Source organism: Bombus pascuorum, chromosome 4 (genome assembly GCF_905332965.1).
Source record: "Bombus pascuorum chromosome 4, iyBomPasc1.1, whole genome shotgun sequence".
Classification (NCBI taxonomy): Eukaryota; Metazoa; Arthropoda; class Insecta; order Hymenoptera; family Apidae; genus Bombus; species Bombus pascuorum.
The window spans coordinates 4,199,937-4,226,242 of record NC_083491.1 but is presented as its reverse complement, the minus strand read 5'-3'; the positions used below and the strand labels follow the sequence as shown (position 1 = coordinate 4,226,242).

General features: G+C 38.1%; 1 protein-coding gene and 1 long non-coding RNA gene across 2 annotated transcripts in view; both read left to right on the top strand.

The window, feature by feature from the left end:
• LOC132906265 (glypican-4) overlaps positions 1-26,306 on the top strand; it is a 137,193-nt gene that overhangs the window by 80,585 nt on the left and 30,302 nt on the right. The window lies entirely within an intron of this gene.
• LOC132906300 (uncharacterized) lies at positions 1,530-26,306 on the top strand. Its single transcript, XR_009657959.1, has 3 exons — positions 1,530-1,614; positions 25,801-26,069; positions 26,216-26,306. It is a non-coding gene; the product is annotated as an uncharacterized LOC132906300 (long non-coding RNA).

Sequence of the window (26,306 nt, the reverse complement as noted above, 5' to 3'; positions counted from 1 at the left end):
GCACCCATTAACGGAGCAGGATTTAGTGCTTTTTTTGTTCAAGTTCGTGATCATTATCGAGCTGAATCGCGATTATCCAATGTGAATCAGCCTGTAGAAACCGAGCAGCACAGAAGGTTGTCCGATGTTCGAAGATCGCCGAGCGTTTCTACTTATGGTGGACTAATGTATTTTGTAACTTGTAGATCTCGGATAAGGAGCAGTTGCGGCTTCTGGAAGTGACAGCGAAGGTTGTGGTGGTTCTCAACCATCGAACCCTCTTCCGATCCTATCCATTCGAAATTTTGAGCAGCGTGTATTTTTTCATTAATATTTTTGCCCAATGGTAAAAACAAGAATCTTAATTGTATCGATGGGAATCGGCGAACGATCGATTTCAATTCGTTAATAAAATATCTCTGTGAATATCGTTCTCGTTGGTTACGTTCGTATCTCGATAAATCAAGCTAAATGGGCTTTTTGCACGTGTAATTTTCCGAACGCTGCCAATTCCATCGATTAAACGATGGGAATATAATTGTTGCTAACGATTTGCTTTAATGATGCTCGTGCAAATATCGTTACAAACCGCCGATAAATCCAAGTTACTCCGCCAGACTTTGCCATAAGCTTTGTTATTTGCTGCGTTAATCGAGCAACAAGAATATTCGTCCCATTCCATGGTAACTGATCGAATCGATTCTTCCGTATTAACTTATTCTATTTTCTACGTTGTTGCAGCTACACTACCTATTCATTAAGCTCTCGTATTTTTATTCGCACCGTGTGTACCACGTGTTCGTTTATCACGCTACCAAACACCTACACTTTGCCCGTACTTTGTTCGCTACTTTGTCACTCCACTTTCTGCTGTATGACTAACGCTATTACCTATTGCGTTACGCTATCGTTACGCTATTAATTACAATATTACATCGCTAACATCGTTACGCTACCAATTATACTACTTCTTAATCTACGATTAACCAGGCTGTTATACTTATCGCGTTACTCTACCGATTACTCTCTTGCAGCACCAACTATTCTGTCAACCAGCTGTTATTACGCCAAAACCAGACCATTCGCTGTACCAACGCTGCCGCTACTCGCTGTTCGCTACTCACTGGCACACCTCTACATCCACTCATCCGTCATCCCACGTCATCCCACGTACATCTACTCTCTTCCACCCTTCTCCAACCTATCCACGCCATCCTGCGTCTCGCTACGCTACACCCATCGTACGCGTAATCACCTCTCGAAGCTGCAACCTGTTCTCGCGTTAATAAACGCTCGCGTCGATAGTCGAACGCACCAAGAGTTCGGGGCAACATTAGCCGGAGCAGACACCGGGAAATTGTTTCATCGCGGCGGTCCTTATCGTCGCGGCGCAGAGGATATCGAGAAAACGGCCGAATACAGCGAGAAAGAGACGGATTTCGGGGTGGCTGACCCCTTTCGCGAATCAGCTGTTCGCGAACCAGGGTGGGAGACGGTACTGGCGGCGGATCTCAAAGCATACCACAGGAGAAGAGGAACGAAGAGGTAGGAGGAGATAGACGAGAGCGGAACGAGGATGGAGCAACGAGACGAACGAAGTATTAGCCGCGGGGTGGAGGAGGATAGAGGATCGAGGTAAAATGGTCCAGAGAGAGCACGTTGGGGAAAAGATGAGAGAGAAAGAGAGAAAGAGATCAGCGGACGCGTGGGAGAGTTTGGCTCCAGCGGGATGGTGCTCAACCTTGCACAGGTGAGCGGAAGTCGGGACGAACATCTTTGAAAGTTCCATTAGCTCGTGGGAAATTCGATCCTTCTTCGCTATGTAGTTTTCTCCTGCGGTAAATCTGTTCCGTGATGGACCCTGCGTTTCATCATGGATTTTTGTCTCCGTTGTTTGCTTTGCGAGGGTCTCGCGGTATGTTTAAGATTTGGGATATTTAAGGGTCACGACGGTTGGTTTTGTTGGTGATGGATGGCTGAGTTGGTTGAACCAGAGTGACGTACGAGGTGCTTTGACTTTTAGATTTGAATTTGTTTCTTCCGAGTACGCAAGGAGTAATAATTCATCTTTATCAGCAGAGGAGAATAGAAACGAGCGACGAAATTAATTTTTGTTAGGTTAACTTCACGCGGTTGTAATAAATAGGAGTTACATCTCATAACGTTTTTGCTTGATGCTAGTTTGTTACCATTTTGTTCTATTGGAACATAATTCGATGAAATAGTACGAAAAAATGTTGCGCATCTATTATTGCTTTAAAAAACGAAAGAAACTTTTGGGACAGCCTAATTATACTTTTGAAATACGAGTATAACTTGGATGCTATGTTACATTACCATCTCGAGTTCGGTGTATGGAATTGAGTGAGAGATCTGGGTTGGCAATAAGTGATTGCGGATTTTGTCATTAGATGGTATTGACAATCCAATACAAAGCATAGCGATATACGAATTACTAAAATCTTTCGACTATTGCGATTTTGTTTCTGTAGTCGTCTCATAGCCAACTTATTTCGATTCTTCGTAAAATTAATTCAGAAAGTCTATTTTATGAAGAGTGGAAGGATTATTTTAAGAATAGTTGCCACAGACGTATTATTTTAGTAAAATTTGAAATTACGTTTGCGGTAGAAACACAGGAACGGAGAATTCGGCTTCGTGCCGTGCGCAATGAACGTGTTAATCTGTAAAGAAAACACGTGTACATAATACCGGCCGAAGAGAACCACGGTGGGAACGGAGAAAAAAAAGGGTTCCGTCGATGAAGTGGCATAAATTGCGGCCGGTGTGTCGCGATTCGTCGTGGCACGAATATCAAAGCGCGATCGTTTGATGGCACTCGAGGTCCGCGACTAGAGTGCCGCTTGACCCTGTCACTTGGTTTCCAGCCACGTCATGAAGGCCCTCCAGAATTAAATCAATTAAAGAGATCCGTCGCGTCGTCCCGTTCTGATATTCGCGCCGAGCGTGCTCGTAAATCGCGTGACGGATTGCGAATCTCTCCGTCGATTATTATTATGTCGTGTCAGTTTCATCTCTCGAAATCGTTCGGCGGACCGGGGAAAAAACCACCATGTCGACACGTGAATTTATCGATGATTAAACGCACGATTCGATCGAACGTGAAAAAATAATCGGAATGGCGAGAATTGGAAAGAATTTTTTGAATCGAACGTAACATAATAAAATAATTAGGAATGGAAGAATACCTGTCGTCAAATAAATCTGAAAAAATTGTAGAATCAAACGTGTAGTGGATCGAAAAGAAATATTGAATTCAAAGTTTCGCTTCGAATTTCGAAGATTTCTGTTTTCCTTGGAATTTCGAGATCGAAACGTACAAACTCGAGATCCTACAAAGTAACAGGGTCGATGTTAGGAAACCTAAATTATAATGTTTAAACTACAATGAGTTTTATTTTTATAATATCGATATGATAATCTTTAGGTTTATCGCGAGGGAAAAAACTAATTACATTCATTGATTTTCTATAGTATATTCGTTTAACAATCATACGATATTTTATTGCTAAAAAGTACTCAACGCGAATAAGTACTCGCAGTACGGCCTGAATGGTAATATTTATAAACAAGGGAAGAACAGAGAGGGGAAAGGTTCGAAACACCTGTATGAATTTCACGATGCGAAACGAGCAACCTGGAGTACCTTGTCAGACACGTTTGTTACACGTGTCTCTATGTATTGTTGCCTCTGTGTATGTACCCATTTACGTATATGCTATCGTCGAGTGTGCGTTGAACAATAGTTAGCGTACGCTAACTACTTGGAGCGATCGCGGTGGAAACATCGGATGGGAGAATAATTAGCACAACCTCGAGGATTTTCAGCCTGTATACACGTGGTATCCTGGATATCCAATTAAGTGTCAACGATAAACCAGACTGTGCAACAATATCTTACGCCACTGATTATTACATATGAATTTCCTTTAAAATTCCATATGGTGAATAGTTGTTATTTCATGATCATTTTAACAAACATACACAATTTCCTGTTATAAAAATATTAAAGTATTGGTATCCTGGCTGTCCAATTAAGTGCCAATGATAAAGGTGACCGTGCAACAGTATCTTACGCTACTGATTATTACATATGAATTTCCTCTAAAATTCCAGATGATGAATAGTTGTTATTTCATGACCATTTTAACAAACGTACACAATTTCCTGTTATAAAAATATTAAAGTATTGGTATCCTGGCTGTCCAATTAAGTGTCAACGATAAAGGTGACCGTGCAACAATATCTTACGCTACTGATTATTACATATGAATTTCCTCTAAAATTCCAGATGATGAATAGTTATTTCATGATCATTTTAACAAACGTACACAATTTCCTGTTATAAAAATATTAAAGTATCGGTATCCTGGCTGTCCAATTAAGAGTCAACGATAAACCAGATTGTGCAACAATATCTTACGCCACTGATTATTACATATGAATTTCGTCTAAAATTCCAGATGATGAATAGTTATTTCATGATCATTTTAACAAACGTACACAATTTCCTGTTATAAAAATATTAAAGAGGAGCTTGGAAGTTGCCAACACAATACGTTATATAGCTTTCGTCGTCGATCTTTGAACTAATTTCATCTGAATTTATTCGAACAAATTTTCATGAAATTCTGTCTAGCTTTAGTAGTTACGGTTAAGCACCCGAAACAGTATCGAAATCCCCGAAGGAGTGTATTTTAAATGATACATCAAACGTAGTAGCGTTTCCATATCGGACGCTTTGCTATGGAATATTTTACGATTCGCCGCTTATTAATTAGTGTCCTATATCGATTCACGATTCATAGCGCTCGATTTCTATCTTTCGTAGACGACTACGAAATATGCGTTACTTTATCGATCGCTTCGTCGATTCTGCTCAGATCGATCTTCGTCGATTCGTCTATGCCACCCTGTTGTCACGCTTTGGCAGTCCTTCGACTTGGTAACATCGCGTGCAAAAGTTTCAGGGGGCATAAAAAAGAATCGTGGGAGAGCGAATGCTTCGTAACGAAAGACACGAAAGGTAGACTTAGAGGGACGAGAGAGGAGAGAGACATTGGAAAAGGCAAGACGAAGCGAGCGTTGTTACGACATAAGGAAAAAAGGTAGCTGCTGGCTGGCGCCACTCTACCACCGTTTCACGCCACCGTTCCTCTTCTTCTTGCTATATCACCCTTTTCCTTTCTTTTCTTCCTTTTCGCTCTTGTCCTTCTTCTTTCGACCAATGGTCACTTTCTTCCTTCGCCGAGAAGTCGTTTCGTACTTTATTTTCGATTTTATTTCGACGTATCACAGCTGTAAGAGAAAGAACGACGGTCATTGGGGAACGTCGAGAAATCGTTGTGAAATATCTTTGGAAAGTTGGTGTTTTTAGAAATTTTTCGGAATTTATGGAGAATATCGTTTAAGAAATGCTTTTGGCCGGACGTCTGATTTTCGAAAAATTTATTAAGAACACGCATTAACTCGCGCGTGAATCTATTCTGACATTTTAAAGATGCCCTTGTGTCGCTGTATCGTGCACAGATAATTATGTCAATTTGTAGACTTGATAATTAGGGGAATTGAATCGCTGTCGATCATGGTCGAGTTTGCGGACCCAGCCAATTAATTTGCGGTCGGGACAATAACTGCGGCTCAGATCGGCCATCAGCTAATCGCGTCTCGCTAATTACCGATCTGTCCGCTATTAACGAACATCAAAATTAGATTGTGAGTGAAATGCGATTAAAAGTACGATTCACAATCTCAAATATCTTGTAAATATCCGAGTAACTCTTCCTACGAGTTTAATAAGCCAACGCATATGGAACGTCGTTTTTTAAAGTAAAATTCCCATGATCATTTTCCACTTATCTATGCGAGTCTATGTAATCTGTGTAAATCTATCAAAACTTTTGGCTTCCCACTTGTTCGTTAAGACCTTTTTCCTTTCTTTATAAATTCTACGTAATTTCATTTGATCGTTTACAATTCTCTATAATATCTGATATTGACCGATATGAACCACCGTAAAACGCCATACAAAATCGAATAACTTTACGAGCATGCTTCGGTCGTCCAGAATTACGAATCGATCTCGCTTCGTTAGTGAAGATATTAAAACGAAACGTTATTTCGTAACAGGTTTCCACGTTGTGTCTTAAAAATTCTTTTAAAACCATTCTACCAAAAATACATCTCGTAAAATTCCAAATCCTCGTTAACTAAACTCGGAAATCAAATTCCACCTGTTTCCCGCTATTCTCGTCTTTCCAATTTTCTTGTTCCTCCAGGTGAGTATTTATATACCTACCTCGAAGCAGTCGACATAAAAATCACTAACTAGTTTCATCCGTCTCTTCCAAGGTAAGATCAAAGTGAAAAGCGAAAAGAAAAAAGGGACGAGGAAACGATGGATCGACAAAAAGTCTGTAATATTCATGCGTCGTTTTCTACTTTTTTTTTTTTAAACGTCACAATTTCTGTTCTTTTCTATTTTCTTTCTTTCTTCCCTTTTTTTCTTTATTTTTTTTTTCCGATTGTGGTCGCCTTACGACGATGGGTCGATACGAAAAACGGGCAGCGTAGAGGCTACCCTGCGGGATGGAGACGTAGCTCGGGACGTTGATCGATGAAAATTGAATTCGATCAATATTAATGAATCGCCGTGGATCGCGAAACGGCCGCGATCATTATCGTATTTCACGCGTACCGCATAGCGCATATTAATCGCTGGACCGTCGAGTTCTCGATTATGCCCGCCGATTGCCGTAGTTTGCCAGATAATTAACGAGGTAGCGAACAATTTTGCCGAATGGTCAGCGAGAAAATAAAACGAGCCAGTTTCTCCTTTCGTGAAACCAGTTTCGATTCTGATCGTAATTTGTCGCTTTGTTAACCCTTTGCCACTCGAAATATGTCTGCTGATCGCTACTATTTCACCTTGCCCGTGTTTTTGCAATTTCGTTAGCGTGCCAGTTGACATTTTATTGCTACATCAATTTTTACGACGTTACCTTTCGTAAAAGGGGGAAAAATTGTTGGCTACGTAGACTGCTAAGTAAATGGGATAGAAATATTTTATATTTCGAGGGATAGAATATGCAAAAGAATAAAAGGTTACGATTATAATTATATTACTGTGTGATTTAGGGAGTATAATTTTCATTTCTTGCGTTGATTTGCGATCTTTTAACACTAGAACTACCGATAGTTAACACCAAGCTATTTCTACCAAAACCAGTGAAAATGACTGGTCTTTAAAAAAATACGTAATAATAGAATATTTTTATATTTATTGATTTATTATTTTCTTACAGAAGGAATTCCATGTTACGTAATACATTTTTGGTATTATTAATCTATCTGAGGTCATCATCCCTAAACGAGAATTGACATATTTATAAAATTGTGGAACCAGTCATTTTATCTGGTGTGGTATTTCTAGTTTAGCATCTAGCGATCTAGCGATCGATCCGGAATTTTCCTGATATCTGATATCGTCATACCGAATGATACGCGGTAAAAATTTGAAAAACGTGTGGGAAGTTCTAGAAACGAGGAAACTGGTTAATTGAGGTTCGATGACCAGATTGCAGAACCGTTTTACACTTTGACAAGTACCAGCTATTTTTACTGGTATTGGTATAAGTAGCCTCGATACAAAATTATTTTGAGTTTGAATAAAAAACGAAATAAAATTCATTATATTAGTTATCTCTGCGAAAGTCATTATATCATTGTGGAAAAAATGTAACACGAAGTAGGAATTTTAAAATAAAATTGTAAAACCAGTCGATTTGACTGGTGCGGTAGTTCTAATGTTAAATTACTATTCAATTCGAGGATAATAAATAAATAACCAGCATATTGAATATTTATCCTACAATGTAATATATTGAGTTGGCTCTAAGCGATTGCGGATTTTATCATTAAGAGCTATTGATAATAATTGGTCTTTTATGCCGAGAATTTTTTATCAAAATAAAAATCGTCTACGTAAATACATTTATTTTCGTTAACAATCAGAAATATTTGTTCAAAATTCCGACCATTTTTTAAACTTGGCTAGCCGCTTTGTACAAGTTCGCGATTTCCATAAAGTTACCGATTCCGACTTTTCTATGAAACTTTGACTCTCTCCTCCCCCTTTCCTCCCTTCCTTTCCCCTTCTTTTTCTACGTCGAAGTCTAAGAGTTCTCTGTCCATTCGAACGTGTGCACTACGTTTCACACGATTCGCTGATTGCCGATTGAAAGTGCATATTTGTACAGGTGCAAATATCAACGTGAACCGCGTGTCCGCGTTTATTCAGCGTGATACTTGCTGCACCGGGAAATTATTTACACGCCCTGATGCGGCTACCAATCGATCTTGCCGTCTACAAATCTACAATTTAACTATGCCCGTCTAATCAGACTCGTAATATTTCTACATTCCACGCTTGCAACCTACGCTTTTCCCTACAGTTTCAACCATCTGCTACTATAATTTCCAAAATTTCTCTTCCTCTATTTCTAATACACTCGAAATTAGAACAGCAATTTCTCTCACAGACACAAATACCGATCCCATTAGCGGACAATGTTTCAAAGCGTCGCTGTTACTATCGATTCGAATTCGGATAGTGGATTCTCGGATTTTAAAACGTTGCCGAATTTAGATCGGCAATTACTTCTCGATTATTGCCGAATAATCGGAGAATTTCCCTCTGTGGACGTTGCAATCGAGCTTCGGCTATAATTGGCTGTATGTTAACGCGCGTCGATACTCGGCAAAGATATGCGAATGCGTGCTTGAAATTGCATCGTGGAAAACGAGGCTGGTGCGCTCCATCAATCGCGATCGTACGCGCACTGTGCACGCACGCGTTTCAAATAATTTTTATCTTGTTACGAACGCATAATCTCAGACCTTTTTGTTCCACATTTTCCTAAGCAGGTTGCAGCTGGTCCGTAGCCACGACGCAGGCGTAAATATATCGATATCGAGGATTTCGATCGGAGACTTTCTCGATAAAATCTACCGTTGTTAGCGACGAAAATATTCTGATCGTTCGTTCGAATAGAAGTTTGCGCGATGTAAGCGTTTATTTGTAATCGTTTATAAATATCCAGTTATTTTAGTTTAATTTGTGGTAATAGCGGTAAAAATAGTATTTGAATATCGGACGAAAGCGTGCATTTATGATAAATTAATAATTCGGTCATCGTCGTTTTATGGAATCAGCAGACTAAAGATTTAAATTTAAGTTGGCTATTATAAAAAGTTGCGATGATATATATATTATTATTTTCGCAATACGCTCTTATATAGATTTGTTATTGAAATATTATTGTTATTAAAGAAACGTCGACTACGGAAGTATATCGACTCGCGAAAAAAGGAAGATCGATGGAAAAAGGGGAAAAAGTAGAAAGATGCACCACGTACGTGAGATATTCGACGACACTGTAGACGCCGTGCAGACGCACGCGAGTCGCGTCGAAGGAAACACCCTGATGTTGGTGGGTGCGCGTAAAACATCGGCCTCTTTGATATAGCAAACGAGGCGCGTGGGTTGCAATGGCCGAAGAATGCTACCTTGTTTGCTCAGGTAGGTCCTCGACCAAACCTTTTCAATCCGACTTTTGCCCGTGTATTGTCACGTTCTTGCGCGAAAAGCCATTTTTTCGCTTGGTCGGTTCGCCTGGTCTGATTTTGGATATCGTGTTCGACAGACTGCTTTTCGCATTAGTTCAACTACGCTCGTAGAATTGATAAAAAATTGCACTCGTTGCACGAACCACCGTTGAAATTAATATTTTCCACTTTTAACGTGTTAGATAAATTTCGTGAGGATATAGAGTCGAGGTATTAACGAAAATGATTAGATTTGTAACAACTCGAAAATTAAGTCGCAAGATGTTCGAAGGTGTTCTACGTGTTTCTCGATACGTGTAAGGTTTCGTGGTTTTTGAATGCGCGAAGATCAGTGGTTCGAATAATTACCAGCCACTAAAAATAAATTAGAGAAGAGAGATAGTTTATATTCGATTTTTCCAAAAAGGAAACTTCGAACGAAATTTCATTTTATATTTTTTATTTATTTTCGTATATATTAGGTTGTCCGAAAAGTTTCTTTCGTTTTATAAGGAAATAATAGACGCACAATGTTTTTCGTTTTATATTACTTTATTGAATTATGCACGAACGTAATAATAGAAATATAACGAAATGGATCATACCTGATTCAATAAAATAATATAAAATAGAAATTGTTGTTCATCTATTATCGTCTTATAAAACGAAAGAAACTTTTTGGACAACCTAATATTTAGGAGCTTTCAACGAAAAAATTTTATCGTAGATTTGCAACTGAGTTTTGCAGGTATGTTTTATGACCGTGCTATATTTTAAGCATTTCCTGCATCCTTATACCATCGAGTCTTCCATAAATAAATACTTTGTTTATAACAGTAACAAACATCTGTTCGTATTTAATTTACCTAATTGAACTCAACGATTTCAAGCTTCTTCCACGTCACAGAACTTTTTCTCGCCCGTTTTTTTCATATCTGGAAGAACTCGAGTTGGAAGTTGAAATCTTTAGGGTCAGAGACGTTTTCTCGTTTCGGTAGATTCGCGGTAGATTAACCACCGTGCAGAAAAGAAGAAAGCTCGTTCTGGCGCACGATAATCTCGCTCGATTCTTTCGTCGGTTCCTCGTCTTCCTTTTTCCCTGGTTTCCCCTTGCATTCCGGTTACATACCGAAACCACGGCCGGATTCCTGGGCCTCTCTTTGTGCCCGTGTATCGTTGCACGCGTGCAGCTGCAACTCGGTTGGCAACTGCAGGGCAGGTGATACGAACACATGCTACGCGGTCCATGCTCCTGTAGCTTCCTTTCGTGCCGCCATCCGGAGGACTGTGAACAGTACAGAACCAATTCTACCGAAAGGTAAAGTTCTCCTCCCGAGAGAAGTTTTCTCTCTGATATACACAAGAAATTTTTCTACGTGTTTAGTATCAGTTCCCTACGATACACAATTCAATTTTTCCACCGTACAGTTCTGTCGTGTTCTGTCGTTTAGAATGTTCCTGCGATATACTAAACTATTTCCCTACGGTCTAATAGAGCTTTCCCATAACGCAAAATAGAAGAATTTTGCCACGACGCGAAGAATATTTTTTATCGTTTACAGCTTCTCTGTAACCAATGAAAATTCATCGCGGTATAGTAACTTTTCTGTAGTGCAAAATTAAATTTTTCTGCGAATCGAATCCTTTTGTAACATCGACGATATCGCTTGCCAATTCGACGATTATCATTATATAATGTGTTACTATATAAAACGATCTAAACGATCAATCTTCTGCCGTCGTTTCTTCACACGGCTCATTTCCATCCTGTTTCACACGCGTGCCAGGCCATCGCTGCCTTATTAACGTTTACCATTATCGTTTCACTTCAACTTTCTCGCCCTTTCTTTCCCTACTTTATTTTTATATCCGCTTCCTCGAGATATAACGCGTTCAATAAACGCGCCACTCTTCCTTCCTCCTTGTTTCATCCTTTTCTAACCCGATAAAGTGTCTATAACGCGGTCTTCGTTCCGCTCGATGAAAGAATTCAAAGGGAGCCGGAATTACGCCGGTCCCCTTCTTTACTTGTTTTTCACCCCCGCAGCCACTTTCTGACTCGAACGACGTGATCGATACGGTTTCTCGCGCACGCATAATCTCCGTCTTTCTTTCTGCTCCTTCAGACAAGTCGCAGACCTTGGGTTTTTAAGGAGATCAGAGTGGAGTGACGAGCGAAGTTTGACGGATCGATCGCTGTTTCAAAGAAAACTGGTACAGCTGAATTTCTCTCTTACGTCGTTGTTTCAACTGCTCCGTTTAAGTTCATTTTCGGCGATGTGGAAATTTTTGCAGATCGTGTTGCGTTTGCGAATATCCTCTTTATCAAAGAAAATTAATTCACAGAGCCAGTTATGGTCGAATTCATGAAATTCATGGCATATTGTGTTCGTGAAACCTGGCCACAGCAGCCAGTGGTCGTTGCCGGGCCAGACGATGATTCACTGGAGCAAACGCGAATGATCTCATCGTTTTCACTATTTCGTCCCTCGAAAACTGGACGACAACGCGTGCCGGATGCCGGCGGACGTTGCGGTTTCCGGTCAAGCCGAAACTATGCATAAATATAAATTAAACTTTGATTCGTGCAACGCGAACGCCATAATTGGACAGTAAAGGAAGAACATTCGAAATTCCTCCGTTTCTATTAGGTCGTCCGGAAAGTTTTTTTCGTTTTATAAACAAATAACGGATACGCAACATTTTCCGTTTTATATTATTTTATCGAATTACGCGTGATCCATTTTCTTCTATCGAAATGAAGATCACAACGTTCGACAGATTAGGTTTCGTGTTTGTATAAAGATGCATCGTTGTAAAAGACGTGTCTGTAAAAGAAAGACACTTTTCGGACAAAATAATAAATGCTCGCCTTCCTCACCACTCGCGTTACTTTTATTTTTAGGAACAGTTGCTGCATCGAGGCTTATTTTTCAGCAAACGTCGCTTATTTTTGCGTTAACTTTTCGCTATTTTGTACTCATTACGCCATAGATGAAAATATAAATTTTACGAAAGAATTCTTGTTTTTTTTTTTTTTTTATTTATTCCAATGGATTTAATGGAAACACGTTTTTAGAAGTTGGAAAATTTCTATATCTGTCTTCGATTAAACGAGAAAGGAAATGGCCATTTGGTGCAAAGTGGGAGTTTGAGTTTTTATTTTTATTTTATACCAATAGATACCGTACCATCGTTTAGAATTATACGTAATTTTTAGTTGGAATTTTTAACGCCCATAAAACTTTCATTCGTATCACTGCGTCAAATGGAAAAAGTTTCTTTTCCCGCGTAATCGAGTCATTTACGTTTCTTACCTTTTCTCCTTTGACGCAAGGAAATTAGACGTTGAGGTATATCTTTTCTCTGGTAAGATTAATATACTACCACGTTAAGGAATTATAACTTTGACCAGCGATAAAACGTGGCAGCACGTTAAAAGCCTCTGGACCAAGTTCATAAGAAAACGCTTACTTCCTGTCTCAAAGATTTCCGCCTTTGGTTAATGAAAAGACTGGCTCAAAGGCCGCCACTCTTACATTATGGACGAACGAGGCGTTGCACCAAGGTTTTAGAAATTTAAGAGAACGCGGTTGTTACGTTACCTGCCTACCATGAAAGTACTATTAGACAATTTTTATGTGGTCCTGAATCCACCATAACATTCCCGACTGCTCTGATTTCTTTAGATACGCGGCAATAAAGTCTTTAATAGCTACAATAACATTTTGGTTGGAAAATTTCATTGTCGCTTCATTACGTAGAAAGTAGCGCGAAAGTGATAGACAAATTCGCAAAGAAACAAAGAAAGGAGAAATTTATTTTATAAAATTTAGTCACGGCGCTTGCTCGAACACGGATTTAAATAAAAAGTTAATAATCGTAGAGAGTCGTTGGAAAAATTTTTTTACTTGATTTATTAAACTGATATAGGAAATGGAAGAAACAGGATGGTAAGAGGAAAGAATTCTTTAAGTAGTTTTCATTACGAAAGAGTAGGTCGCTCTTCGATAATTCCGTTCCCTTATTTTAAGTCGTTAAAAGTACTAACGGATATGGGGGTCAAGTATACGGTAACTTCCGTAGACCTTGCTAGATGCCACTAGATGTATCATAATGACTGGATCTTTCCTCAATTTTCCACACTGTTACTTCTCGTAATGAAGTTCATCGTGGTAGAAAGAAATAAGTCGAGGGCAGTCAAATTAACGAATCCCTTGTGAGTTTGCTCCTTACCAAGTTCAGCGATCTCAAAACGATTCAAAAATTTAGAAAACCTCTTGATTATGACTGTATATATATACAAATATTTTTTTTCTTTCTTAATGAAAATTATTTTTAAAAAATACCATTTTATTTACCAGTTTATTAAAAAAATAAAAAATGAAAAAGATCGAAAGAAACGTAGGTAAATACAGTAAAAGATATCCGTTTCTTTATTGTTTATATTTATTTCTTCCCTTTCCTGGCTCGATCACTTAGTTGCCAACCCAATATTAGTATCCTATGTGGGGAAATCTTCGTATAATTAAACGTATCTTGCTTTTTCTCTTATAGGTTTTTCTCTTCATAAAAATTAATATAAAAAATATGTAATTTCCACGCAATTATCTTACATTCCTTCGAAGGGAAAATGATGTTTGAATTAACGCAAACCTAATAGACACGGTAAACGATATATGATTTATACTTCGCATAATAATTTCGTGGATCATCAACGGTTCAATTGCTTGTTTAATCGCAATAAACGTAGACAAACACGAAAGTCAAAGAGACGACGCGTGAAACGGTGGGTGGCTAAAGGACCAGGCCGAAACGATCCATTTGAAGTCATCGTAGCGTACGAGTATTTATAGGCAGACGCATTTTTACTTGCTCGACGTGTGGCAGATTTATAGGGCGCGGAGGCGAGTCCGGTTTTTACAGCTCAATCTCTGTCCGTCCCGGGGAAAAAGCGCGTCTGAAAAGTGAATAAAAATCGCATTGCTGACTCGCCGGGACCTTAGGAAGATCGTAAACGACGTTCAAACACGCGATATTATCTTTAGGATATAATGGAGAAGGTAAGTCGTTGCTATCTTTCTTAATGGCCCGTGGTCATTTTTATTAAGTAATGAAATGTTGTAATATATAAGGCAATACGGTGTAGTCAAATATTATTGCATTGTACTATTTAGCGTAATTTTAAAAAGCATAGCCTCCGGGGGAAGATCGAGAAAAGTTGAGCAGTATTTTTATCGTCCTTCTTTTATTTATCATCGTTCTCGTATGAAAAGATATCGAAGCAGTAGTCGAAGTAAAATATTTAAATGTAACGCGTGGCATCGGAGGGGAAATTTTCAAGGTGAAATTTAGAAATTTATGGTTGTTTTCGTACGAAAAAATATTTCAATAGGATGATAGAATCGAAATAAGACATTTGAATTCAGAGAGGGAAGAGAAATTTTCAAAGCGCGTGAAGATTTCGAGCATCTTCTTCTCTGGGTCGCTCAATGTTATTTTTAGAAAAATTATCCGATATCTCGAGCAAAAATATTTTAATCTCACAATGGCAAAGACAAAATGCTATTTAGATTTTGTTGTCGTTTGATAAAAAGTACGATTTGTACAAAATCGCCGCTGACTTTTAACGAAGATTATAAACGATAATTCAGCATACGTTTATCTGTATTTTTAAACGATTTAACGTCACGACCATATAAAACGATACAACGATACGAGATAATATAACGGATGAACGTATTTAAACTTGCAAAATGCGTTACTTCCGAAATGCATCAACGAAAAGCGCTCTTGGCTGGTGTCATTTGGAAATTCCAGTTTTCCACTGTTTGTGACGCGGTAGCAACGTTTCAACGCCATAATCCACAGGACAAACGGGTTGCACGAGCGTGGGCAGACCGACGCGTTATTTGCATAATCCGAGTCGTTAAGCAATTAAGTCGCTCCGCGACTAACTCGCAACTTCTTTTCGCTGGATCTCATTTTTTTTTTTTTTTTGCCACTGTGCCGTAGTATTTCTGGTTCGCGAGAATTTCGGTCCACGATCTTTAGAATTCCAAGAATCTCTATAATTAGTCGTCGCACCTTGAAGAAATTGATTCAGTTTGAATGATTAACGCTATAACATTGCCAAAGTGATCGAAACGATCTTAATTCAGACTTCTCCATAAATTTGAATTATTTTTAGATAAAAAGTTTGCTTTTTCTCTCTTTGCATTATTTATCCGTTTATAAGTTTGGAGATCGAGAAGCGTTTATTTTACAAGATTTTTACCGAGAGATAGGAGAAATTCGCAATATCTCATAGTAAAGTTCGGTCCAGTAAATATCACTATTCTCTTTTGTGGATTTTTTTAATGCTACGAGCGCAATATCGAGGGTTGTGTTGTAAAAAAAAGGAGGGAAGGGTGGAAAAGTCGTCGAGGTGTCGAGGTTACTAGACCATTAAGCCTTCCCTTTGTTCGCCTGCACGTCGATTTTCTAGCCTGGCGACGATAATATCTGCAGCCAGAGATGATATCTGCGCACAGGAGGCAATAGCGTCGATGTCATCGTGTCTCGGATACGAAATCTTGCCAGATACCATCGAACGAATGTCGTTGGGGCGTTGCTCGATAGAGTCGTATGAAATCGACAGAAATTCCTTGCAAATTATGGTTTAAGAAAATATGATTTTCAAGCTATATTCAATTAACACCACGTTTCTTCTCACCACGTTTAATATCAATATTAATCCTTTACTACAATTATTAGATGTATTAACGTTACGGAACTACGGAGAATCATCGTATACATTAAAATTGAACCATTGTAGAATTATTAATATTAGAAAAGATAAACGTAGAAATGTAGAAGGAAGAAGAATTTGAGTTATTAACTGTACCAGTGTCAAAAGAGATCGCACATCTGCAACATCTTTAAAGAAAAATTATCTAAAAGAATTTTTGTTCGACGCAATTGTAATTTTATAATATCCAAACTAAAAAATTCGTCCTGTCGCAGGATCACGTTCTCTAAGAATCGCGTATCTCTAAGAAGATATAGCCAAAAAGTATGTCCATTTGACCTAATCGTAATTGCACGATACTTCATGGAATTAAAGATTCGTTTTATCGAAGGTATCTTATACCGTTAATGCTACTAATAGGCAGAAAATGGAATAATCGCCGATTGTTCTTAGCATCTTCCTCTATTTCGCAACGATATATCGCGGTTTTATCAGAGTTACCGAGGGTAGGGAAGGAACGGTCAAAAGCGGGGTCGATGATCATTCATCGCGGACAACGCGACCAGAGATCGCGGAATTTTAGCGACAGCGTGCTTAATCTCCTCGTCACATCCGCCATTTATCCTTGCTTCATTGTAATTGCCCGATAACCTACTTCATTCGTGCTGTTTCCGTCGATTACATGATTTCTTAAGTCTTTCCTCAATTTTCTGTCGGATATGGCAATCTTCTAAATTTTAAATAGCCCAATTATATTTTTATATAATAAAATATAACAGTTCCTTTCCAGATCGTGTATTTTATAATTTTCCTTTGCGATCTATATCCTCGTTTCTTATCAATCCACGTCAGAAAATTCCACATTCGAAAACGTTTCATCTATCCTGGAAAGAAGAATAAATCAATTTTCTATCGGGAATGGCAATCTTCTAAATTTTAAGTAGCCCAATTATATTTTTATATAATAAAATATAACAGTTCCTTTCTAGATCGTGTATTTTATAATTTTCCACTGCGATCTATATCCTCGTTTCTTATAAATCCACATCAGAGAATTCTACATTCGAAAACATTTTATCTATCCTGGAAAGAAGAATAAATCAATTTTCTATCGGGCATGGCGATTTTCTAAATTTTAAGTAGCTCAATTATATTTTTATATAATAAAATATAACAGTTCCTTCCCAGATCGTGTATTTTATAATTTTCCACTGCGATCTATATCCTCGTTCCTTATAAATCCACATCAGAGAATTCTATATTCGAAAACATTTTATCTATCCTGGAAAGAAGAATAAATCAATTTTCTAACTTCCAAGTAATTCAATCTTTATATCTTATATTATAATTACACGATCCTCGTATAATTTAAGCTCTTCGTGGGGTAATGCCCGTATTTTCTAATTTCTTCGTAATTTTCCCTCACGATCTATATTTTATACTCTTCTTAACCAACGCCGAAAAATTGCAATATCGACTGTTGATAATTCCATTATTTAGCAAAAATAGATACGTCGATTTTCCAAATTTTAAATAGCCGAATCATATTTTCAGCTTTCTTAAAAATTTCCTCTTATTTCTTCTTATTCCTAGAATTCGCGGAATTCAATTTTTCTTCAAAAAGATAGTACAAACTCTAATGAATATTTAATTAGCTTTTCTAATACACATTTACGAGATTGCTTGGAAGTAGTCGGACATTTAAAGGATCGGTTACAGTGCGCTATGTTACCTAAGAAACCTAACGATGCACTTTCCTCCGTGCAGATCTATTTTCACCCTTAAATGTTTAACGCCGAGAATAGCTTGTCTTCTTATAGATTCATTCACAAACAGCCGCGAAAAGCAAATATACCTAACGCGATCGAGCAAGCGGTGCTACTGTTGCAGGCGACAGAGTGCTCGTTACCGACGTATGAGGGCCGAATAAAATAAATACAGGCTGGCCACGTGCGTGTGCGTGTTTGCACGAAGCTGGACGAATACCCATGGGGCACAGGATGAAATATTAACACCCCGACCCCATCGGTTTCGACCGTGTGCTCGTTTCTGATCTGCCCGTATGTAACGTTGAATCGAGACTGATTCGCCGGCCAAATTAAGCTAACCAGATTGCACGAACTACGATAAGGGGTGCACGCACGATTCCATGTTTCGAGAGTCCCGTTTTTGAGGGTGCGTTTCAGGGGGAAGTATCGATAATTCTCATAGTTCGGGGAATTAAAGGTCATGGGGAAGAGTCCAGGTTCGATTTGTGGGAAGAGAATAGGGCGATGTAACGAGGTTTCATTTTTTTTTTATTGTTATTATTTTTATTGCGTAAAATTAACAATGGAAAAAGTCATTAGCTATGCGAGGATTCCTTAATCCGTATTTTCTCTTTCTTAGATATTTCTTGGCTGCGAGGGTAAAAAGGACGGAGTTTTTCAGATGGTAGAAATTTTATTTATTTATATACGAAACACGCGTATAAGTCAACTCATAATCGACACGGTGTTTGTACTGTAACAGTATAATAGAATCCATAGAAGCTTGCATTAATGCGGAGAAAAGAAATTAGGAAAATTAAAAACATAGTATTGTACGCGTTATATCGTGTTGACAACTAAGCGATTATCATTAGATGGTATTGACAAAATCTGCGATCGTTTAGTTACCAACTCAATAGTTCTCACGTTATTTAAAAATTAGCCAATTATCGATACATACAGCGCCTTTAGCGATAGGTATTTTTCAAATTTTCATACGAGTAAAAAAATTGCAAGATTTTACAAACCACGCCTTTCCACTCGCAGGTTACAGGATAGTCAACCAGATAAAAATGAAATATCGTGCAAAGCTGCCACCCCTTCGGCTGGATCTCTCGTATCAACAAGAAATCGTTTCAAATCGAGTAAACTGGAATTCGTCGGTCGTTTTACAAAGGATAAACGCGAATGCGTACTGTATTGTACCCGTTACAATCAACATCCTGTCGAAGAAGAAGGGGTTCACCGACCAACAAACGGCTTGCTATGTTTAGAAAACGTGCTGGACGTTGTTGTCCTTTGGTCAGTGCACTCGCGTGTCCGTGGTGGCGCCGATCTAAACTCAGCCATGGTAAACAGAGGAATATTTTCCGGCGTATAAACGCTCGTCGCGGTAGGCAGGTCGAGAAGCTTTTATTTAAAACGTAGACGGCGCGTGGAGACCCTATTGTTCCAGAGGTCATGAAGTCGAGGCTTTTCGTCGACCAAGAGGAACCCTCTCTGCCAGCCAGTGACCGTAATTGTTCGAATTAAGCTGACGACTCGTCTCTCTGGAAACGTTACACCCTAATAATTATCCAGATCGTTCATGAAAAATTCTCCTTTAAGGTCTTTTAAGGTGGCTGGTTCTTTTAATTAATATTCTACTTCTTCGGAGACTTTTCTAATTGATGTAAAAGTGTACTTTAATTTGGCTTGTTTATGAACTTGGTATTTCGCTGGTATAGTCACGTGGCATTATCCCGAAGAATACACAACACTCGAGAATAGAGTAATATTTAAAACAAAAATGATATAATAACACGCCGCGACCGTTTGAGTCGCAAGCAGCGCGATCGCGCTCTTTAGATTTTGCGTCGAAACGTCCCCGTACATTTGAACGCTACGGACGACTGACGGTATTTTGTATTTCATTGTCATCTTCTGGATAATTTTTATCGAAGAAAACTTGAAATATTTATAAACTAATAGTATTTCGTAAAAATAATGAATACGACGAGCGCAATCGCACTGTTCGGCATTTTTCGACCCTGTTGTTTTAAACACCCTTGGCACTCGAACGGTTAAGAAATTAATACGCTTAATTTCTGAAACATTCTGTAATTAAATGTACAGTAGCGTTTAGAGTGAAAACGATCTAACAACGGCCCTAGAAATTCCCCGAACCGTTCCCGAATTCGATGTCTTCCATTCCCGAGCCTCTCCAATTTTAACACGTTTCTCCCCTCAGATCTGGTCCCACTTGAAGAAACAAATCGTTTCTCCTCCCTTTCGTTTCATCGTGACCATTTACGAACCACGCACTCTCGATTACGCAAAAATATACGAGAAACCGCCAGAAGCTTTATATCACGAGCACGCGAGAAGAGGAACGGTCCGCCCCGGCCTGTGTGAAATGTAAATACGGTGGATTTCGTGATGCGCTACGTTGTCGCTGCAAAGTTGACAGCCCGCGTGTCAGTGTCTATAAACCAGCCTCGAATTAGCATCACGGCCCTTGGAAAAAGGGAACAGCGCGTCGTTGTTGCTGCGCTGAACGGAAATCGCTGTTACGACGCGGGGTTGCGGGGTTGCGAACGAGGCTTTGCCAACGAAAGCGATTTACCAGGACACAGAATCTCTGGATATATCGTAATTCTGTTGGACTATTGTTTTCTTTCGTACGCGAGCTTTTATTTCACCGTGATCGTTGCTAGGAATAACAGTTTTAAATTTAGCAACGAGAGTTTTAAATTTGATTCTTTTCGCCAATAGAAAAAATACAGCCCCCTCTCTAGAAATAGAAATATAATATAAAAATATAATATAATCTAATATAATATATGAAATATAATATAATCTATGAAGAGTTTTTATAGAAATATAATATAATCTATGGAGAGAATAGATATTTCTAAATCCAGTTTTTCGATCCCATTTTTCCTTGATTTTCTCGTTGATCGAAAAAAGAACTTTGAATATAATCTTTTCTATCTTCTTTCAATTTTCTCGTTGATTAAAAAAAAGAGGAAAAAAGATATTAAACGTAGTCTTGGGTTTTATATTCTCTTTCGATATTTCTCTTAGTGAAAATTGAAATTTTGTATACAAATTTGTTTTTAATATTCCTATCGATTATTGTTAAGGAAACACGCGTCGGATTTTTACTTTTCTTTGATTCTTCTGCCGATAAAAGAAGGAATTTCACGCGTCTACATTCCTCTGGTATTTCTTTTATCAGAAAAAGAAGGTTACAACCATCCTTCTGCTTTATGTCGTTAGTGAAAGGAACGTTCAACATGATCTTCATTCCCTACTTTCTGTTCATTTCCACGTCAATAGGAAAAGATTTTTGCATAGAAACACGCAATTATTTCATTCGTTGCTACAACTAACATGTCCGAGACATTCGAAGATTTCGCGATACTTTTGTACGTTGTAATACGGAAAAATTATAAAATTTTTTAAAATTATAAAAAGAGCTAAAGAGAAAATCACAAATCGAAGGGAGAAACTTACTATGTATCGTAATTGGTAGTCCTGAAACGTAATAAGACACACGATGAAATTGATTCGTTATATTTTTGCAAATTTCATTGGATCTTCCCGCTTGAGAAAAGTTCAGCGGAAGAAAATTACCTGGTGCAGTAAGGAATTATGCAAATGAGTCGAAGGTAGCTATTGACACCTACCCTACATAGTAGATGCTATCACTTTCCCATCGATGGTAGCGTAAAGATGTATTATTAGACGATCGAGTATTTCCTATAATCCAGTTCGAGCTCGGATATTCAGGATATCAGGAAAGAAGAGACGATGATCGTCTGTTTTCTTTTAAGAAGACTTGTCTTTATCGCCTTTTATGAATTTCATATTTTATAAAGTCCATATCGACGAACAAATGTTACAGCGAAATTTACACAGAAGTTGCTCTTCATCATAAAAGATTTAATCTAGCAAACACAAAGATGGCACTCCGCTGGGGGTAGCCACCCACTTGCTATATTTTATTTTTATATTTTTTTTACCAATAAGATATAATACTTTACCAAATATCCTTCAGGACAAATTGTAAAAACCAAAATAAACTTAAAAAAAAAAGTTGCTCTTCTTAGCCGATGCCCTTTTATTTTGACTCTAAAAATGAACGTGCTCGCTTTATCAATTATTCACGATTTTTCTAATCGAAGGATCGGCTAACGAAAATGGAAACGTCCTCTTCTTTAATAGAATTAATTTAAATTGAAATCGATTCGCTATCTGTTGATTTAGCGAAAATTATTCAATTAACAATTAAGCGATTTCGAATTTTGTCAATACCATCTAATGACAAAATCCACAATCACTTGTTTGCCAACCCAATGATTCTCACGTTAACGCGTACAACACGTATCTTAACACATACAACTTTCGTTTATCTCTTGCATTTCAAGATTCCGATCTTTTGTAATTACTTTGAATGTCACTTTGAATGTCACGGCAGTTTTACGAGCGTTGGTCGTGGACCCATGAGTTTTCTTTTGTACGATAATTTGTTTTCAAATATTACCCGTAACATGATTATCGTCAATGGAAATATACCTGAGATTACCGGAACCTCTATGTACATTAAAGTACAGTTTCACGTGACTCTCTCATATTTTGCGCTTACTAATCATATTATCTTGTTCCTTCCCGTTGCTGAATATTCTTTCTACTTAGGTCCCGGGACCTATCGTAAATTAATCCGTTTCTGTATTATGCTTATTCAAATCTGCAGTAGTCCTGTAAAACAAATTTCAGCGTCATTTACTTTACCGAGAAGACTTTACTTTAAATTACTTTACTTCATTGTTATTAAACCTCTTTCAGGTCAAAACATAGGATTATCGTTCCTTAAGGTGAAACCTGGATAAGCAGGTTTTTCCTGCGTTCCACAGGTATCGGTGCTGAGGTGCACGTAACAAATCTATATTTCATGTATAAATAAAACTATTTTTATATGTTTTGTACTGCATCAATTTCGTTACGCGACTGTAGCAACGATGGTAATAATAACAAATTGATAATTATCGAAATTTGTTCAAATTATGTATTTTTACTAATTTTGATGCGCCGATTATCGGTGATTTCTATGACTTTTTTTTTTTTTTAAGTGTTTATTTATGCCAAGATTTGTTTTTTTTAATATATTGAAGTAATTCACATTAAACTATGAATTAGAATAAGGTGTGTTAGGCAAAGGTACCGATACGCGACGATACGACGTAGCCATACTGTATCGAGCATCGTGGTTTTTACAATTTTTGTGTTTTCGTTCTTGTATTGGTTTTTTGTTTTTTTGATTTAAGCCGCTGGGGAGCGGTGTTTTTGTGTGTTTTTATTTATGTTGTTATTTTTGTCCTGAAACTTGGCCGCAAAACAGGACGCTTCGGTGGTGACTTCAATGACGCTCCGGTCAAATTGACTGCCAGTCGGTGGCGCCCTCTGCGACGTCCAACGTCTTAAAGACGAAACGATCGCGATCGGAGAGAATCGTAAAATCACGTCGATCATAGGAGGTAATCTGTGGCCTCGTTCTTTTTTTTTTTTTAGTCTATTTTGATTTTTTACAATTTATCCCGAAGGACATTTGGTAAAGTGTTATATCTTATTGGTAAAAAAAAAAAAATATAAAATAAAAATAAATATAGCATGTGGGTGGCTACCATCTTCGTGTTTGCTAGGTTATATCTTTTATGAGTGTGGCCTCGTGTCATTTTTCTTTCGAACGGTTTCACGACACATTTGTATGCGCCAGGTTGGCGAAAAGACGACATTTTTTTCGGCAGATACGAGGCCACGCGTGTGCGACTAACTAAATTGTAATGGTTCGTCGGCTGCTTTACGAGAACCGATTCCTTCTCTTCCTCCGCGTGTTCTCGAGTACGAGACACGACGCGACGTGAATACGAATTAATCGTTTGAGAACTAGCACACGGAGATATCTCGCGCGGTTTCTGCTTTTGAGGGAACTGTTACGGTGTTTGCAGCAGAAGTGGGACTTGAAAGTAGGGCTTAAACGTTTGAAACCGGAAATCCAGGCTCTCGATATACAATTTTAGTAATATATTCCTCTTTTACGTTACTCGTCCCATTAAATTAGCTGTTTAGCGAGTCTCATACATATCAATTTATCGATATTTCCAATTTCACGACTAAAATTCATTTTCAAACATCGTAATACTATCAGCACCGTGTTCTTCGCTTATTCTTCTTTCGTATGGTATTTTTAACACTTAGCCAATCGAATAGGGAGATCTCCCCTTCGCGAAGAACATCGCTAAGGTGACCGAACGACGAGATCTCCCTTTTTGAATTTAGCAACGCGTTTTCCTTTTTTTTTTTGTTGTTATTATTATCAGTTATTATCTGGTTTTTTAAAGTACAGTATATAATAAAATACACCAATTTAGTGGTGTTGAAATTAATTAAAAAGTTAGAGTATCAGTTATGACTAAATAAAGTTATGATCGAACGATACGATTTACGATGTAAAAAAAATATTAAAATATATTTTGAATTTTTCATTTCACGTTCAAGTCGCGTTATTTATCTTTGGTCATCTTTAATGGTTTTAATTTTACCTATATCTTTTTATACTTTTGATATATATTTTTATTTTGATGTTTTGTATAAACAATGAAATCGTGAAATCGTTAAATAAAATCATTACCGCAGAATATATTTTATAAATAAATATAATTAACCATTTAAATAATTTTTAAAGTAATGAATATTAGTGCTCGATACTCGGAAAAATACGCGGTGGAAACGTATAGCTCGCTGTGGCATGCGTTAAGCGTTAAAAAATCGTAGCTTTTTGGCATTTTTCTAACAGAGAAGACCAACGCTATTTAAAAATAAGATTCTTCGATGCTTTGGCGTTCGACGATCCACGGTAAAAGAGAGAAACACCAGAGTCAACTAGATTTTGTTTATGGTTAAGGGTCGTTTGGAATTTAAAAAGTTGCTCGAAAAAAACGAAATTGAGACGCAACGTGTGAGGTAGGTAAGTGTCTAGTCGTTTAATTAGCGCAGGTATACTTTCGAAAATTTCCCGCTTCCGGAGGGTTGCGTTCGTGAGAGGTTTATTGGAAGCTTGGCTATTTTTATGGGCCACCTGTTAGACCGACCATCGCTTCTCTTTGTTACCTTTAATCTTCTTTTTCCCTTTGTTTCTCTACCCTTAGTATCGATGTGGACTTTGAACACGTAAACCAGATATCGAATCGTTTGAGAATGCAAGTACAGAGTTTCGAGATTTTCTAAAATATTATATGATTTATCCTGCACCAAGGTTTTATTTTTAAAAGAAAAAGTAATACGAACTAACGACTACAATTTGTCACGGATAGGCTTAAAAGTTCCGTTAATTTCCAAATATTCCGCGAATTATATCGTTATTTCGACAAGTAATCATAAAGTGTACTAAACGTGAAAGGTGTTTACAAAATCTGCTTAAAGCCATAAAATATATAGAAAACCGTCCCGAAAATAGGCAAACTAAAATAGGTAGGACACAAAGGAATGACTTAGACGTTGGTTAAAACTATTAAAATCTAACCCAAAATCAAACCTTCTCTCTATCGACCCTATTATTTACGTTTCTCTCGCATCCTCGAGCACTAAAACCTTTCCACGCATCGTCGACTGCAACTTATCCCTTTATAACACCCTTTCGGAAAAGGTTAAACGGCCAAGTTTATATTTTAATAGCTGCTACGAGCAGGTTGTCCGGGTCAAGGATCGCGACGACGTCCAGAAAAGAGAAATCTAAAAAAGGAAATGTAAAGCGATTACATAGCTTAGCGCATGGGACGCATGTAGCCGCTAGAAAGGTGGAAAAGGTCAGGAAAGGAAATGCGTAATACTCAAGGACACCAGGCTCGACGATTTTCTACGCAGACACCCTCGAACCGGCATCGGGGAAAACGAGACTCGTGCAACCAATTCACCGTCTACCCGGCGCACACGAGTCGCATAGGGTAATGCAATATAACATGTGGAAGAGGGTGTCTCCTAGCAACCCTATGTCTTCTCACCCCATTCTCTAAGCTTCGCCCTAAAACACCCTAAATCCGTCGGTTGCACGCCGACACCGCCGCGAAACTTTCTCTACGTGTTTTCGCAGGTGTCTCCTCTGGTGATGCTGATGCACTACCTTTTACAGTTTCTTCGAGTTTGTTTCGGGTATCGAGGGGGTAAGTTTTGCGGTGACGAAG